Here is a 5993-nt window from a genome sequence, read left to right on the forward strand (position 1 = left end):
AAAATAAATACAAATATAGGAAGGAGTAAATAAGACTAAGGAAATACACCACCAGCAACGAATCTCCAACAACCAGCTCTCCACTCCGGACCGAGATAACAACGCACAAGACAGAAGCTATAATCGGCGATGCCCAATGATCAGGAGAACTATTTAAAGGCAATGGGCATGGCCCAGCTTCCAATCCGAGGAACAGGTAAATTAACCCCGGAACAGCTAGACAAAATCCAGCCGACGCCAATGAGCAAATAGTGGTCAAAAGCGGAATTACCGCTGTCTGTCGAACGACCAGGTCTGAACAGCGTCCGACATGACAGTACCCCGCCTTCTACGAGGGACCCCAGGGCCCTCATGGCTTATAGGACACGGCTTGTCTGGATGGCGACGATGAAAAAACCTGACCAGCCGATCCGCATGAATATCCGAGGCTGGTACCCAGGACCTCTCCCCAGGCCCATAACCACGCCAGTGTACCAAGTACTGTAAAGTGCGACGCACTACACGAGAGTCAACCACCTTGGAGACTTCAAACTCCAAATTACCATCCACCAAGACTGGAGGTGGCATAGGCGCCGCGTCCTCAGAACCCACCACCTTCTTTAGAAGAGACCTGTGGAACACGTGGTGTATCTTATACACCGTAGGGAGCTCCAATCGGTACGCTACTGGGTTAATGAAGGCGGTGACCCTAAATGGACCAATAAACCGTGGACCCAATTTAAGGGACGGTATTTTGAGTCTTATGTTTTTTGTGGATAACCACACCCAGTCATCCACACTCAGGTCCGGACCTGGCACACGCCTACTGTCAGCCACACGTTTGTACCTAGCACCCACACTCAACAGGCGCTGTTTAACTCTCCTCCAGACTGATGACAAATGTGCTTCTAACTGATCCTCCTCCAGAACACCGGAAGAGCCCCTCTGACTCAAGGTACAAAATTGAGGATGTAGCCCGTAAACACAAAAAAACGGAGACTCCCCAGACGACTCCTGGCGGTGATTACTGATGGCAAACTCAGCCAACGGAAGAAAGGTAGACCACTCCTCCTGGTTATCAGAGACAAAGCAGCGTAAGTACTGTTCCAAATTTTGGTTCATACGCTCAGTCTGACCATTTGACTGAGGATGGAACACCGAAGAATGAGACAACTTGATCCCCAGCCGTGAGCAAAATGCTTTCCAAAATTTTGCCACAAACTGAGACCCCCTATCAGACACGATGTCAGACGGAACCCCATGAAGTCTGACCACCTCCTGCACAAATACCTGAGACAGAGTCTTAACGTTAGGCAACGAAGGCAAAGACACAAAGTGCGACATTTTAGAAAACCGATCAACAATCACCAAGACGACCATGTTCCCAGCTGATGAGGGCAAATCAGTGATGACATCCATGGAGATTTCCATCCATGGCTTACTAGGTACTTCAAGAGGAAGTAGTGTGCCAACAGGATGGGAGCGGGGCGTCTTAGCCCTAGCGCACGTGGTACAAGCTAACACGTATGAGACCACGTCCTGTCGGATCTTGGGCCACCAAAACCGATGTGACACCAACTCCAAGGTACCTCTAACCCCTGGGTGGCCAGCCAGGACAGCATCATGATGCTCCGCCAAAACCTTCAAGCGGAGATGAAGCGGTACAAAAGATTTGTTGATGGGAAGCTCAGATGGTACCTCCTCCTGAGCCTTGGCAATCTCAGCCTCAACCTCGGTAGTGAGAGCCAAAACCACAACACCCTTTTGGAGGATGGGTACTGGATCTTCCCGAGGTTCACCCCCCGGAAAACACCTGGACAGAGCATCCGCCTTAGTGTTTTTAGTCCCCGGTCTGTAAGTGATCACAAAATTGAACCGCATGAAAAACAATGCCCAACCAGCCTGCCTGGGGGACAGACGCTTGGCTGACTCCAAATACAGCAGATTCTTATGATCGGTAATAACAGTAACCTGATGTACCGACCCCTCCAAGAAGTGTCGCCATTCCTCAAAGGACAACTTGATTGCCAACAACTCCCTGTTGCCGATATCATAGTTACGTTCGGCGGACGACAGTTTCTTGGAGAAATAGGCGCACGGACGCAAACCACTCAAAGATGAGCCTTGAGATAGTACCGCCCCCACACCAACCTCAGACGCATCGACTTCCACAACAAAGGGTTTTGATACGTCTGGCTGCACAAGAATGGGGGCTGAAACAAAACTGTTCTTAAGAAATTCAAATGCACACACAGCAGCCTCAGGCCAAACGGAGAAATTTGTACCCTTTTTAGTCATGTCAGTTAGCGGTTTAGCAATGATTGAAAAATCCTTGATACATTTCCTATAGTAGTTAGAAAACCCAAGGAACGGCTGAAGTGCTTTCAAGTTATCAGAATGTTCCCAATGCAGCACCGCTTGCACCTTAGCGTCGTCCATTTTAAAACCAGAAGCAGACACAATATAACCCAAGAAAGGCAACTCTTGAACAGAAAATACACATTTCTCCAGTTTAGCATACAGCTTATTCTCTCTGAGAAGCTGTAACACCTGCCTGACATGATTTAAATGAGCATCACGGTCGCAAGAATATATGAGGATGTCATCTAGGTACACGATAACGAATTTCCCCAAAACATGCGAGAACACATCATTGATGAAATGTTGGAACACTGCAGGTGCGTTAGTCAACCCAAAAGGCATCACCAAATTTTCAAAATGACCCTCAGGGGTATTAAAAGCTGTCTTCCACTCATCACCTTGACGGACTCTTATGAGGTTGTACGCCCCCCTGAGGTCAAGCTTGGTAAACCACTTAGCACCTGCCACCTGGTTGAACAAATCTGGTATCAGTGGCATCGGGTATGGATCACGAACCGTAATCTGGTTCAACTCCCTGAAATCCAAACACGGATGTAATCCGCCATCTTTCTTCTTCACGAAGAAGAACCCTGCCGCCACCGGCGAGGATGACGGCCTGATGTGCCCTTTGCTCAAGCTTTCAGCAATATAATCTTTTAACGCTTGTCTCTCCGGACCGGAGATGTTAAACATCCTTGCTTTAGGCAACTTGGCCCCTGGTTTAAACCTGATAGAACAGTCATAGGGACGATGTGGCGGCAACTCTGAACACCCCTTTTCAGAGAACACATCCGCAAAATCCAGAAGTGACTCCGGAATGCTTGAAGTCACCGCAGCCACACATGTGGCCAGGCAATTCTCCTGGCAGAACTCGCTCCACTGAATTATGTCCTGAGTTTTCCAGTCAATTACCGGGTTGTGCATGGACAACCAAGGAAAACCCAAAACCACCTGAGCAGGAAGATTCCTGAGCACCTTACATGTAACCCGCTCGGAATGTAGAACCCCAATGTGGAGTTTCACCTCAGCCACAAATTCAGTAATCTCCCCCTGAGAGAGAGGAGCAGCATTGATGGTGACTACACGGATAGGGTGAGGCAGTTTTTCAATCCTAAAACCTGCTGTGCGCGCAAAATCCTCATCAATGAGATTTGTGGCTGAACCACTATCCACAAAAACAGTAATTGGCAGCTCACTGCCAGCGATTATAACCTTAGCAGGGAGCATGCATTGAGAAACCACCATGGAGGATATACATAAGCTCAGATTGGTCTCCTCCACACCCTCTGAGCTCAGAAGTTTTCCGCCGTTGCGTTTTTCTTAGACAGCAGAGGACAGATGTTAATAAAATGACCAGTTTTACCACAGTAAAAACAGGCTCCCTGCTTCCTGAGCTCAGGGGCTCGAAGCTTCACATGTAACACCCCTGCGATTTGCATAGGCTCCGTGGGCTCACCTGCAGCAACCACACGTGAACCTAAACCCTCTCCCATAGGCGGTGTCTCATGCTCCCCCTGACGCAAACGGCGATCAATGCGGACAACCAGACCCATAGCGGAATCTAGAGAAGCAGGAGTCTCGTACATCAGAAGGGCTTTTTTAACCCTTCCAGAAACCCCATGAATAAACTGACTCCGCAATGCTGGATCATTCCATTGTGTATCGATCACCCAGCAATGAAATTCAGAACAGTAATCCTCTGCAACTCGCTCCCCCTGGCGAATAGTGCGTATCTTAGATTCTGTCAGGTTCATCGTAGATTTTCCCAAGAGAAGAAAAAAAACTCTCCACAGAGTCAAATGCAACAGAATCAGATGTGTCATGATCTCAATGGCAAGAGAACATAGCATCAGCATATATAGGAACTAGCTCTTGGAAGATGGAAACTGAGCTGACCATGAACTAAACCTAACGCACAACTAGCAGTGGCCGGGTAGCATGCCTACGTTGATTCTAGATGCCCAGCACCAGCCGGAGGACTAAATAAAGCTAGCAGAGGAAAATATTAGTCCTAGCTCACCTCTAGAGAAATACCCCGAAAGGAGACAGAGGCCCCCCACATGTATTGGCGGTGAGTTAAGAGGAAATAACAAACGTAGTATGAAAATAGGTTTAGCAAATTTGAGGTCCACTTACTACATAGCAGAAGACAGAAAGGACACTTTCATGGTCAGCTGAAAACCCTATCAAAACACCATCCAGAAATTACTTTAAAACTCTGGCATTAACTCATAACACCAGAGTGGCAATTCCTGTTCACAAGAGCTTTCCAGACACAGTAACGAAACTACAGCTGTGAACTGGAACAAAAATGCAAAAACAAACATGGACAAGAGTCCAACTTATCTAGTAGTTGTCTAGGAGCAGGAACAAGCACAGAGAGGCTTCTGATAACATTGTTGACCGGCAAGCAACTAACAGAACAGCAAGGTTATATAGCGACTCCCACATCTTGATGGGAACAGGTGAACAGAGAAGATGAAGACACCAGTTCAATTCCACCAGTAGCCACCGGGGGAGCCCAGAATCCAAATTCACAACAGTACCCCCCCCTCAAGGAGGGGGCACCGAACCCTCAACAGAACCACCAGGGCGATCAGGATGGGCCCTATGAAAGGCACGAACCAGATCAGAGGCATGAACATCAGATGCATTAACCCAAGAATTATCCTCCTGGCCGTATCCCTTCCACTTGACCAGATACTGGAGTCTCCGTCTGGAAACACGAGAGTCTAAGATTTTCTCCACAACGTACTCCAACTCACCCTCAACCAACACCGGAGCAGGAGGCTCAACGGAAGGCACAACCGGTACCTCATACCTGCGCAATAATGACCGATGAAAAACGTTATGAATAGAAAAGGATGCAGGGAGGTCCAAACGGAAGGAAACAGGGTTAAGAATCTCCAATATCTTATACGGGCCGATAAACCGAGGCTTAAACTTAGGAGAAGAGACCCTCATAGGGACAAAACGAGAAGACAACCACACCAAATCCCCAACACAAAGCCGAGGACCAACACGACGGTGGCGGTTGGCAAAAAGCTGAGTCTTCTCCTGGGACAACCTCAAATTGTCCACCACCTGCCCCCAGATCTGATGCAATCTCTCCACCACAGCATCCACTCCAGGACAATCCGAAGATTCCACCTGACCAGAGGAAAATCGAGGATGAAACCCCGAATTACAGAAAAACGGGGACACCTAAGTGGCAGAGCTGGCCCGATTATTGAGAGCGAACTCCGCCAATGGCAAAAAAGCAACCCAATCATCCTGGTCAGCAGACACAAAACACCTCAGATATGTCTCCAGGGTCTGATTAATCCGCTCGGTCTGGCCATTCGTCTGAGGATGGAAAGCGGACGAAAAAGATAAATCTATGCCCATCCTAGCACAGAATGCCCGCCAAAATCTAGACACGAATTGGGTCCCTCTGTCAGAAACGATATTCTCAGGAATACCATGCAAACGAACAACATTTTGAAAAAACAGAGGAACCAACTCGGAAGAAGAAGGCAACTTGGGCAGAGGAACCAAATGGACCATCTTAGAAAAACGGTCACACACCACCCAGATGACAGACATCTTCTGAGAAACCGGCAGATCTGAAATAAAATCCATCGAGATGTGCGTCCAAGGCCTCTTAGGAATAG

The sequence above is a fragment of the Ranitomeya variabilis genome, chromosome 3, assembly GCF_051348905.1.
Source record: "Ranitomeya variabilis isolate aRanVar5 chromosome 3, aRanVar5.hap1, whole genome shotgun sequence".
Lineage (NCBI taxonomy): Eukaryota > Metazoa > Chordata > Amphibia > Anura > Dendrobatidae > Ranitomeya > Ranitomeya variabilis.